Source organism: Apium graveolens, chromosome 8 (assembly GCF_009905375.1).
Source record: "Apium graveolens cultivar Ventura chromosome 8, ASM990537v1, whole genome shotgun sequence".
Classification (NCBI taxonomy): domain Eukaryota; kingdom Viridiplantae; phylum Streptophyta; class Magnoliopsida; order Apiales; family Apiaceae; genus Apium; species Apium graveolens.
This window is the reverse complement of record NC_133654.1, coordinates 98674645-98688433: the sequence shown is the minus strand read 5'-3', so window position 1 is coordinate 98688433 and position 13789 is coordinate 98674645. Positions and strand designations below refer to the sequence as shown.

At 32.8% G+C, this 13789-nt stretch overlaps 1 pseudogene; it reads left to right on the top strand.

Annotated features, from left to right (window-relative positions):
* The first annotated feature begins 514 nt into the window (after positions 1-514).
* Positions 515-8996, top strand: LOC141679792 (octanoyltransferase LIP2p, chloroplastic-like; annotated as a pseudogene).
* Positions 8997-13789: the final 4793 nt, after the last annotated feature.

The window sequence follows — 13789 nt, the reverse complement described above, 5'->3', positions numbered from 1 at the left end:
CTTTTGTGCTTGAATATATATCTGTCTGTATTAGCTTAAAGCAATTCACACACTTATTTATCTTAAACACACTGCCTTTGAAACTGCTCAAAACTTGAAAAAGTTTTGAGATTTACATTCAACCCCCCTTCTGTAAATCTCATTGTTAGTTCACTAGGAATAACAAGGAGCAATGAAAAATTTTATACATCAAGTGCCATCACGAATTTGAAAATCTCAGAGGCTCAAGGAAATCTTGTAAACTAGATTCCCTGGCTTAAGAAGAGAATTCAGGTTGAATCATAGACAAATAGAAACTAAAGTTCTAGAAATTATAAACATAGCTAGAAACGGGGAAAGCGGGGCTAGAACTGTTGGATACTGGACTCCAGGAAGTGGATTCAGTCAAAAAATAGCAAGTGAAGCTGAGAAAAACTATAAAGTGGTCCCTTCCAAACTGGTTGATCTTGTTTTAAGACCAATCATATGGCCCGGAGATTCTACAACGAAGCCTAAAGGATGGGATGTACCAGGAATGGGCCTGAAGCTAAGATATAATGTTACTGGATTTAGCATAGATGTTTTTAATGCTGCTTTGGATGTATTGCCATTCAAGCTTAAACCTGAATTTATCACTTTCATAAATGACATAGGTGAACGTAATGGAACATACAATGATCTAATCAACAAGCTAAGTGGCACCAAGGTTAGTAGACAAGAGTAACAATGTAGCATCATTATTTATTTAATCTACATATGAATTAATACACTTACTGCGAAAAATATGTGTGTCTCTGGAACCTGGGATATGGGGTAGTGGTTGGCGATGTAACGATCCACGGAACATGGTTGGGAACAAATGGCCAGGTTTGTGCTTGTGATATGGTTGTTCATGGTATACATACTAGTGTAGAGTTACACAGCAAATATATCCTCAATATTAACAGTGGATCAACTTAGACCTTCTGTGTACTCCCCTGAGTGTGCAGGTTATCAAGAAGGCTCGTCTGTGAAATGCGTGCTCACATAATGGTTCAACATGAACGTAACTGATTTTCCCAGTTACAGAAGCATTGAAGCTTATGATGAGGCCCTTTCCCTAGGATGTAAAAATGGAGGGGTTGATGCTATTTTTGATGAGATTCCTTACATCAAACTATTCCTTAGCAAATATGGTCCTAAATATAAGATGTCTAAAATTTTCTATAATTCTGGTGGATTTAGATTTGTAATTCTCCTCGGCCCTCTCAATTTAGTTCTCGTTTCTCAAATATATGATATGTGCAATTACATAATACAGATCCAAGTGTACATATGAAAAGATTGAACGAAGACGAACAAAATTGAATTTGCAAAACACGTGTTTAAAAGAAATCTTAATATTCTTGAATAGAGAATTTTAAATTATCAGCATCTTTTAATGAAATTATCAACATTTTTAGGTAAACATACTATAAAAAGGAAATGCCTAATGCATGTATTGACTTTTAAAGGATACAATTAGCTCACAGCTCCTTGTATTATGATCAATAAGCTTACAGCTCCTTGTATTATGATCATTGATATTTTAGGCATTTCCCACTGGATCTCCGCTGTCTAAGCCCATTTCAAAGGCAATATTAAGTCAAGGGAAAGAGGAACAATGGGAGTGATTGAGAGGCGAAATTTTAAGGTGGGACGTAGCAGCAAATATGAGGCCGAAGATGCATCACAAAATAACCCATGTTTGACAACAAGTAGTTTTGTTGGCCTTCTCATTGTCATCGCATTGCTGACACTACTTGAAAGTTGCACGGTTGCACTAGTCTGTTCTGAATGCTCGTTCGTTATTTCAAGATATCGAGTTCATTCTCTTATGATGACTCATGATGTTAGCGGTAAAATTGACCTACAAGATCACAAGGTATATGGTGATAATTTTAAGGATGAATATCAAATATCAGCCAAAGAAGAGAGCAATAAAAAAAATACTACAAGAACACAAAGATAACAAGGTTGCATAATGTTGATAATGGATTCATGGACCAGGAGTATCAAGTTCACTGTTCATGTATACATGACATGAATAAATAGTAGACAAGTTTTTGATTGAATCATTGGATTGAAGTGTTTAAATCTATATTGCCAAACCATATTTTATTACTGCACAAGAATACAGAAACTACCAAAATATCATATTTGGTACTTAGCTAAGTCAAATTAAGTCAAATTGACTTTTATTCTATCTAAATTTTATTCTTATTAGTTATCAAATTTTTATTCTCTCTAAATTTTGTTTTTTATTAGTTAGTGTTCATCCAAATCTATTTACTTTTAAATTTGAAAAATATTTTGATCAAAAAATAATATTAAATAAACTATATTGATAAAGCTAATTATCAAATAATTATCAAATAATATAAAATTATATAAAATAATAAATATTTCGTTTATAACATAATGATACTTTCGTTTCACAAAAAGAACATAATATGTTAGATTTCTATAACAAGTAAAACAATGCAAAACTATAATTATTATGGAAAATTTTTATAACTGATTCGATTACTTTTAACTGCATAATTATTCTTTACAAGTATCAATTTAATATCTTATATTAATTTCAATCGGTATTTCACATTACAAATACCAATTTCATATTTTAATTTGTTTCACATATGTTATCAACTATTTATACTACAAACCATATTCTATTAGAACAAACAATTACTAAATCTTGGTATTCACTAAAAAAAATTATATAACTATTTTTAAAATTTTATAGATAATTAAATCTCCACTAACACGAATTGAATTCTACTCTATGTATATTTTGAGGAATTTACCAAAAATGTTATTTTTTTTGTAAAATTTACGATTTTACTAATATTTGAAAATATTTGTAAAAATACAATATTGCTAATAGGTTACAATTTAGTGTAAATAGTGTAACATTTAGGGTTGCATATTTGGTTGCAAATATGGTTGCACTGAATGTATTTTTGCAATTTTTTATAATTTGAAATTGCAAATGTGATTGCAAAAATGTCACTTATTTTCGCAAATATTTTTAAAATTGATAGCATTTTTGCAAAATTTTGCAAAATTTGAATATTTATGAAAAAAATCCATATATTTTATTTGCACTTTAACTTCTATTTGTTCGTGTTCATCCAAACGTCAATTTACTTTTAAATAATCCTACTAGTAAAAGCTAACATGTTAAATTAATATAACAAGTAAAATAAATATGTACATGACTAGAAATGTAAAGAGATTTATAAGCCATATTAGTTAAAAAAAATTATACGATGTAATCACTTGAATTCGATTTCTTTTAACTACATAATTAACAACATTTATTTATTTTAATCTTTGTTCGCAAGATTTATTCTGAAATTTAAATTTTTATACAAATAATAATATGATATTAGTTTTAATCTCGAACTCATGTTTCACACTGTTACCAACTAGTATAATATAAGATATATAGTTTGGATAATTTTACTCAAAATTTTATAATTTAGAACTAAATAAGTAATTTTTAAATATATTTATCTTATTTCATAAATTTTAAATTAGAAAAAAAATATTAAAAAACTTATATTTTAATACTAAAATTAATAAAAAAAATAAAAAAAATTAAACAAATTGAGAAAAAATAAATCGTTACTAACATTTAATTTTACTTATCAACTTATAAATTGACATTGTACATGCTTCTAAGTTAAGTCAAGTCACTTAAATTGTATCTCTACCTCTCATTTAGGTGTCACATTTGATAGGGCATTTGACTTGAACCCGTCAAATTGACTAAATTTTGACTTTATTAACATAATTAAATAAAAAAAATATCATCGAAAAATAGATTTCATCATCATCATCATCATCATCGTGCCCATTTAATACCGCCTATCGCAGTGTATGAGGAGGGTTAGATGTACGCAACCGTACCCTCATTTCAAAGAAATGAAGAGACTATTTCCTGAAAAGACCCCCGGCTATAGTGTGCGCAAATACATATGTCCTAAATAAAAAAATATTCTAAATATTGATATATAAAAGTAAATAAAGATAAAGATAAACCAGATAATACCTGCCCCATGGTTTTCTTCACATGGGCCTAGCCTGAATGAAGTGCAGTATGAGTTCCAGTAAGAGTGCATTTTTTGAAACAAATTTAAATAGTTGTTTGTATCCACCCATCTCGAACCCACCAATACAAACTCCTTCTCGTTGCGGAATTTCGTCAAACACCTTGTGTGCACGGTTGATTTCTATTCACTTCTAGATTCAAACCATAAGGCATGCAAGAGCTCACAGATTCTCCTGATGATTTATGTTAAAATTAAAAAGAAATGACAGGTAGAGTCCAAACTGGAGAAGAGTAAACAAGGGGTTTAAAATATACTCTCAGAGAGAAGAGACATTAATAGTGGTAATAGGAGATAGTTTTGACATCTGTATACTCTCATGAAGAAAGATAGATTTAATCTATTTTAATATATAATTTTTAATTTTTAAAAATAATAGAAAAATAATATTTAATATTTGGTTCGGTAAATATGACTTAAATGTGTCGGATGGAGGAACCGAGGAAGTATTGCCAAATAGGCCAACTTCTTTGCTAAAAAGTTAATTGTTCTTAAATATCCTAATTGACAATTAGTAATTGTTGTTCCAGTTTTAAAATTGGTTACTCCGCCTCTTCCCCACTCTGTTAAAATCTCATACATTTCGTTCAAATGAATGAACTTTCATATTTTTTTAAAAATATTAATTAAACTAGTCTACAATATGATCACAAACCCCATTTTTGTGATACGCCCACCTCAAATTTCTTCAAGAAAATCAACCCCTTCAATACATTTTTCAAATTTCAATTCATCCCACGCAATCCCCATAGCCCATGACTCAAAAAGGAGGTACCTTTACATTTTTCACACAAAGCCTTTGTCTTTTTGTATATACACGTATGTGCGTATGTATGTCTATTTTGTACTCTGAATTGCTTTATTTGTGCATTTGTAGGTGTGATGTGTTTGATATACACAATGAGCTAGTTCCTTATGCCAAGGCTTGGACTTGGCAAAAATCAATTGTAGAAGAAAGAAAAAAATTGGTTGATAAGAATGAAGATTTTTGTGATAGTGTTATTGTTTTGCAACATCCATTTGTTTATACATTGGGAATAGGTAGTTCTGAGGATCATATAAAAGGAATCAAGAAATTTTATCAAACTGATCGTGGTGGTGAAGTTACTTATCATGGTCCAGGACAGGTACTTTTTGAATTTTTTTGTTCCAATTAGATATTTATTTAGCTATTTTAATGAAAGTTTGGATTTTTCGATTATTTGTAACAGTTAATGTTTAATAGTAGAACAATGGACAATGCAAATTGTAATATTTTGTGCTCCTTGATTAACTAATTACAGACTTGACTATATATCATTAGTTTGGTAAGATATTTTCATCAAAAGTTTGGATTTTCCGATTATGTGGAACATTTATCTGTTTGATAGTAAAATATTTTATGGTACAAATTTTAATCTTTTGTGTTCCTTGATTAACTTAGTACAGACTTGATTATTTATCAGTAGTTTGCTTTTTTGTAGCTAGTCATGTATCCTATTCTTAATCTTCGTTACCACACTATGTATCTTCATTGGTACCTTAGAGCTCTTGAGGAGGTGGTGATTTGAGTTCGGTCGTCGTGTTTTACTATAAAGGCTGCTAGGCACGAGGGTCTAATTGGGGTTTGGGTTGGTACGTATTGAGAATTCTTATGTATCGATATATGTCCTCATATATTTTATTTTTACATCTTCTTATGTTGTTTTATACTTGAGTGTTGTTATTATACAACAAAGGTTTTACTTTGCTATAAAAACTATGGGAATAGATTTTTGCTTAAATTTAGTTTTACATATATTTGAAACCTAGTAAATTTAGGGTTTCAATTTGAATATAAAAAGTGAGGGGTTGATTCAGGATTACTTTTCTTCGATTTTTATAGGTGATTAAGATGGTAAGATTAAAGGAATTAATGAAATATCATTTGTGACAAAAGATAATATTATGAATGAAAAGATTATTATTAAAGAAAGTGGCATTCCGCCTTTGATTATGGTATTCAAAAGAAAATGTGATTCATTGAATGATGTCGAATGCGCTTATGATAGTGATTGATCAAAAGAGGTTTGGGTGATTGGGAATAAGCTAGGTGTGTCTGTTATTGTTGGTGATTTGCGGAGCTCACTTATGACCGTTCAGATTGTTGTGGCTGATTTGATTGCTAGAATGACATAGAATGAACCTGTGGTCGGAGAGGAATTTTTAGGATCTCAGGCCTTTGTTTACATTGAAGTCATTCAAAAATCGAAATTTGTTGATTCTTCAAAGAGGAAAAGTGTTATGGAGCAGAGCGATTGTTTAGATATATAAGCAGATTCGGAGGAATGGTTGTACATTATTTTTTATAAAGTGAGAGCATCTTATTAGTTGTATTCCGATGATGGGGTAGGTGTTTGCAGGGGGGGGGAATGTGACTTCGGAAATGAAGTTGAATATTGGTTGTTCTCAGGCTCTTAGGATGTTGCTAGATGTATTATTTCGAGTAGTAGGAGAATAACTAAGAAAAGGGGATGTTATATTTGACTGATCACTGATTGAGATGGCAAGAGGGCAATTGCAGATGAATTGTTTTTGACGGTAATGGAGATTACCGTTGCACCACAATCAGATACTGAACTTAGGTGAGCAGCTTTTAAGGTGAATTCTCGACAGAGGCTGTTGTGGAGTTAGCTGGTTTAGTTGACTAAAGATTCAAACAAGATGACATTGCATATTCCTGCCATGAGATTGATCAATTCAGTAGCTAGAACCTTTCCAGAAAGAGAGATTCAGGTGTTTTGCGATAGTCGAGCTGGGTAACCAGCACCAAAAACTTTTATCAAAAACTGTTTGGTTCGATTTTAAAAAAATTTTGGTTTAGTTTTCAACGTCATGATTTCAATTCTACAAACGGTATAAAAAATAAGTCAATTTTTAACTGGTAGCTGAACCATAAGTATACAAGGAACATAGATCTAAGTAATATAAATAATTAACCAATGTCAAAACACTGAGTCTATACTTTTATCACAAGAATATATAATCTGCAATTAAGCAAACTTTGACAGTCAAGTCTTCCTTTATCAACACCAGCCTAGTTGTGTTATAATTTATATAATCTTGTGTTTACTTAACATTTGATCAAAGTATAAGTTATACACTATGTATTGATTGTCTGATATCATTTACAAGTTACAAGCTAGTTGCATTTTATAGATGTAAAATCTATATGTTATTAATAGAAGTGTAGTTTGGTCTGGTCTGTGTGCAGTTAGATTTTAAAACCAAAATTTTCCCTGCTATTTTTTTGGTTCAGTATATGATCGTCACAATTTTATTGGGTGTGGTTGTTTACCGTCTTCGGTTTGGTTACTGATTATCTTTAAAAGATGCTTTCTCCCTTCAGAAGTTTCTTGTCTGGATAATCTTCTTTGTTTTGAGCACACAGACAATTTTGTTGAGTGAGGTTTCAGAGCATGGATGAATGTTGATTGCTTTTGAGGAGGCAGAGCGTATCCATCCTACTCAGTCACCTGAGTTCAGAGAATTAACTCCAAATGCGATTTATTAATTATTATTCAGGGGAGATTTCCGTCGCAGTGTCCTGTGCTTCTTAACCATTATACTGACTAATAGTTTAAAACCAATACATAGAAGATGCAGACTTAGAAATGAATCAGACGTAGTCACATAGACTTAGACCTTGATGTTAGCTAACAATTGGATGCGATGTTTGGTGGACTATGTTGGTTTATTTGAATAAAAGCATCACCATCACCATCACCATCACACCCATTTTATACCGCCCTATGCAGTGTATGGGGAGGGTTATATGTACGCAGCCTTACCCTCATTCTTAGGAATGAAGAGGCTGTTTCCGGTTAAGATCCCCGGTTGTAGTGTGCTCAAATATATGTGTCCTAGGAAAATAAAAACAATCTAAAAAGTGATAAATAACAGTATATAAAGATTATCCATACAATACCTGCCTCATGGTATTCTTCACATGAGCCTTACCTATCTCAAAAAAACATCTTTGGTCAATCTTTGCGTTCGCTAACAAAGTCGATCGATCAATATGAGGGAGACGAAGCTGGAGGTACCGGCCAGGGCGAGTGTAGGAGGCGATGAGAGAGGGAGAGGCGAAAACGTAGCTTTTTGGATCCATGCAACCGGGTTACGCTCCCCAGACCTTCCTTCCCATGAATCCATCCCTTTTAAAATCCGATTCGGATAGTACACCACTGCATTACCTGACCACCGTGCAACTTATCAACCAAAACAAGCCCATCAGCCTCCGATAACCACCCCTCTATCCCCAAACACTCCCTCGTAGACTCAAACGAAGAAATCGAAAACTTCTTAAACACAACCCCGACATCAAAATAAATCAACCCACTACTCGGATTATCAACCCTAATTCCCTTAACAGGGAACCACAAAAAAAACTCCTGAGCCGCAATTCCGGACAATTCACCCAATTGCCCGACCCGAATAGTACCTGAAACATTTATAAGAAAGACAACATCATAATCCTATATAATTTGATAATTAAACAAACTAAGGAGGACATAAAAAACACCTAAATCTTGCTCATATTTGAATCAAGAGCGTAAAAAAATTACAAACTAAAGGATGAGGAGCACAGCATAATTATAATGCGTCCATGGTTTTATTTGAATAAAAGCATGTTCTATAATATTCATGCTCATTAAATGATTTATATATACGTTTTCTGAAAAAATTTGATTGATTACTTTAGGGGATCAAAAAGTTACAGCCAGTGGCGTACGTGCACCCAAATGGATAACGTATCACGGAGTATCAGTAAATATAACAACAGATCTTACACCCTTTGATCGAATTGTACCATGTGGGATACAAGACCGTCAAGTTGGAAGCATAAAGGAGTTGTTGCGTTAATCTCTATCCTTTGAAGGATACATCATATGCTTTATGAGAGAGATTAACAACAGGCAAATTATGCATGGTAGACATGGCATTTTTGTTATCCAACTCATGTGTGTCTGAGTTAGTCTCAGTTGTTTTCACAACTTTGACTGGAACTTTCGACACACTTGACTTGGAAACAACCTTCTCATTAGCAAGATCTTCAGCACACATTTCTTCTTGAATAATAGAGGATGTCGTATCAAAAGGTTCAATAATTGATCCTTTATAGAGGGGTTCATCAACACCCTTAAGCACATGAGGTACTTCCCTGCCTTTAGCACAGACATGAGGAAGGGAGTTTATGCCTAATTCTCCAATAGTAGAATTGTAATTATAACCTATTCCAGATGTTTGATTAACAGCTTGCTTACTGTAGAACTCTTTAGCCTTCGAACAAGAATTAAAGTAGGCTTTAACCTTAGTCTCAAGACCGGTGATCTTGTCTTTGATAATAGTTTTGAGTTGTCTATAATAGTTAACTCTATTCTCTATAAAAGATACTTGTTCTTTTAACTTGTCTTGATTAATATGCACAAGTCTTAATTCATTGACCTCTTTCTCAAGGTCTTTGATCTGCTGACTTAACAGTTCATTATCACGATGAGCACAATCTAAGGAACCTCCCAGATGATAAACTAATTCAGCATCAGTAAATTTTAACTCTTTTCTTGACGATGAAGTCATTATGAATTTTTGAAGAAATAAAAATTCACGGAGTTGAAAAAATCATAAAAGTCTAGGATCTTGATTTGTTCGTTAATCAGAAGGCTCGGATACCAATTGTTAGGTCCCAATGTGTTTGTAGAAGGGGGGTTGAATACAAACAATACCAAATAATCGAATTTAATGCGGAATAAAAATTGAAACAAAATTCAAGTTAAATAAGAATATTATTAAACTTGAAAGGTGTTACAACACCGATATCGATTACAAGGAATTAATCTCAAATTAATTATCACAAATCTAGAATAAATTCGACATGAACTTTTTCTATTTTTGCAATAAAAAGATTCAAATGCTAAACGCAATTTGAGATTAAGTTCTAGGGATTTTGATCCGCTAGATAGTTACACAAGAACAAGAGAATGATTTCTAGTTGTTTGGATTTAACTTTAATAACTAGAAATTGTGATCTTGAAATATGCAGATGAAAAGATGAAATATTGCTTCTGCTTCTTTTCTTTTTGTTCTTGGTTGGTTGACTTGTTTTCTGTTGGATATGATAGTGTCTTCTGCTGCTTCTGTCTTTTTAAATCAATCAACAGAATAGAATTGAACTGGAATGACAATCGGTTGAACTAGCAAGACAATCTGCTGAACCAGTAGAACTTTCGGTATGACAATCAGTTTAAGCTAGTATGACTTTCGGTATGACTATCAAATGAACTACCAAGACTATCAAACTGAACTAGCAAGACTATCTCCTTCCAGTAGAACTTTCGGTAAGACAATTAAATGAACTGGCATGACTTTCGGTATGACTATTGATTGTCATACCGATTGTCATACTAATATAAAAGATTGTCTTGCTGAATTAAAACATATTTTAATCCAATAATAATTCTGAAAATTCTTAATATTAATTCAGAATTAATTAATCAATTAATTTAATTAATAAATAAATTAATCTTTGCAGATATAATTTATTTTTTTAATTAAATTATATGACTTAATTAATTAATAGAGAATTAATACTAATCTTGAACTGCAACCATTCTTCTGAAAATCTTCTGAAAATCACTGAAAATTATGAATCAATTCCACCACTTCAACGTTGACACTCGATGTACTGTATGGTTCATGAGTGACTAACTTCTGTGACGTTTCTTCATGTCTTGACTTTGACAACTTGATTTTCTTCAGATTAAATCCTTGTAATTATCTGATACCCTGACGAGATCTCTGTCACTTGATTAAATCCACAATCTTGATTTGTATCACTGAGGCTTGATCAATTTCTTGAACTTCTTCCAGTGAATTAACTCCTCAAGTCTGTAGATGAACCTTGTTTCTGAATCCTCTGACAGATGTTACTTTGTGAGATCTCTTTGACGGTAGATCCACTATTTACTTATTACATTCTTATTTGAGTTGAGTTAAATCCTCGAATATACAAATAGGCTATGACATATGCCTTACAAGTGTTAGGCACAATGCATGCGCTAATAATTCACGCAAGTATACGCGTTCGCAAGTAATATAGAATGATTTCTCGTTCGTTCCCACAGAGACTTCAAGTAATTAAATTCAGTTAACACTTACGCATCAATGTATGATTAATCCTCAAGGCCCAGACAATTAACAATTAAGAGTGGATTAACTAATAATAACTAGGAGATTAAAACAACTGATTTAACAATATTAAACACACATGAGACTCTAACTTCATTACTACTTTGTTTAAAAGCAATTGTTATTAACCTTAGCATGCAATGGTGATGACACTAATCAGATAACACGAAACTAGTAAACGCCAACTTTCGTTGTACGAATAACAAACATCCACAAAAGAGATAGAAGTTGGATAGACATCAAATATGTTGAGACCCTATATGTCTATAGAATTTGACAACATAAAGATTTAAGCACAAGTTATCCATAATGATTACACAAGGCAAGTAAAACGGTTAGAGTTACCTATGAATCATGCATACAATACATGAACCTATGCTAGCATGGCAAGTTCTAAACCTCAAGATTCACTGTCGTTTCACAAGAGATTAACAAGCTATCTTACATGTTCGCGACACACATAAGACGAATAAGCACAACCAATACTAGGTATCATACAATCACCACACACTTAGGTATTAAACAATTAACTAATGAAATCCATAAGTAAAATCCGCTAGAATCCCATGATCACGATAAGCCCATAATAGAACTCATCATCACCATGGGTTCATATGAAAACATGATAATAAACACAACGATATAAGTCTGAAAAATAATTAATTGAATATGAAGTACGTTAACAAGAGTAATAAGGTTCAAAGGAATAAAGAAAACTAGCATCCACCTTTACAACGAATTAAAAGAATCACAAGATAAACTAATTATTCTTTTTCTCCGTTGCGGCGTGCTAAAACGGTCTTCTTAATCTTCTTGCCTTCGTCTCTGGTTATAGAAAACATCTTCCAAGATTGCTTATACAAGAGCCCAAGATTTACAGCGCCAACAGAAGCCCAATTGAACTTGGAGAAATAAAAACCAGAATCTGAATTATCACTCCCACGCGGCCGCGTGCTGGCTCCAAGCGGTCGCGTGCTGACACGCGATCGCGTGCTTCCTCCACGCGGTCATGTGGAGGGCTACTGGAAAAATATTTTGTTTTCTTCATTTTTGCTGATTTCTTCACCCGATATCCCGACACTTATTCCATGCACTCCTACAAGCTTTATTTGATGAAAAACTCCTGCTTCTGCTTATTATATCCTAAAATGCAAAAACACTCGAAAACACATCAAATACACAAAATACTTGACTTCAAGACACCAATTCAAGCTATTATAAGATGCTCTAAGTGGTATAAAATGCCATTTATCACACCCTCAAACTTGAATCGATGTTTGTCCTCAAGCATAACAGACTCAAACACAAAAACAAAACATGCATGAATGCAACTACATGAATGCAACGATCCCATCACAATGACTAAACCAATCAACACATGACATCTCAACAAATGCAATTAGGCGACTAGATTTCAATCAAATCTCGCAAGTTAATATACGACTAGAAACGTGATGTGTGCGGACGCTTAGTAGATATGCTTTCGAAACTAGATCAATCATCATAACTCAATTATCCTCAACGTAATCGCATGCTTATATAAAGAATATAATCTAGACACAAAATGACTTACAACACTTCAAGATTATTGGAGTTTATTTAAGGATTCATGCTTTTATTCAACACATAACAACACATGCTTATTTGATCGTGCAATGAGTGAGGTCCACAAAAGACTTATACAATGATATCCATGTAACGAGCGTTAGGTTAGCGGATCCCAAACTATAAAATCCTTAGGTCACTAGGCACAAAGTCCCCTAAGAACTTAATAACTCGAGTACCAAAGAGCCCACTCGTGATCAATTATGCATTAAACACATCGATTTTTTTCTTTTCTTTTTTTTCTAATTCTTTTTCTCTTTTTTTCTTTTGTTTTTTTTTTCAATTTCTGAGCAAGTGCGTTTCGCTCCATCTTGCTCAACCCTAGACTACTCGCATAAAATACGGGCCGGCTATTAGCCATTTGACACCTAGCCTTAGCAATGAAATCCAATTTTTATCTCCAATTTTTATTTTCATGCCATGTTATCAGTAAGAGCCTAGCATGCATTCTAAGTATAAGTAATAGATTAGCCTCGAAAACCATCAAACTATGATAACGATCTAGCCCTTAAGCATACTATAAGACTTAGTGAAATTACAAGTGTTTCTAGCATGCATATGAACCTAACAAGACTCAACATCCCTCTAACGTTATCATTACACTAGCATCAACATCACATATTAATCGGAAAAGCATCAAAAAGGGATCATGTTATATGCATGAACTATATGACATGACAACAAAGCTATAAATCAAAATAAAAAAAACTATATGGCAAAATATGCAACTATATGAACTAAAATATCATGAATATGCAACTATATGACACACACACAAATATGTTCCTTAACTACCACCCCCAAACTTAAAATCTTCACTATCCTCGTTGAAGGTAATAGAAAGGAACACAGGGTATACCTACTCA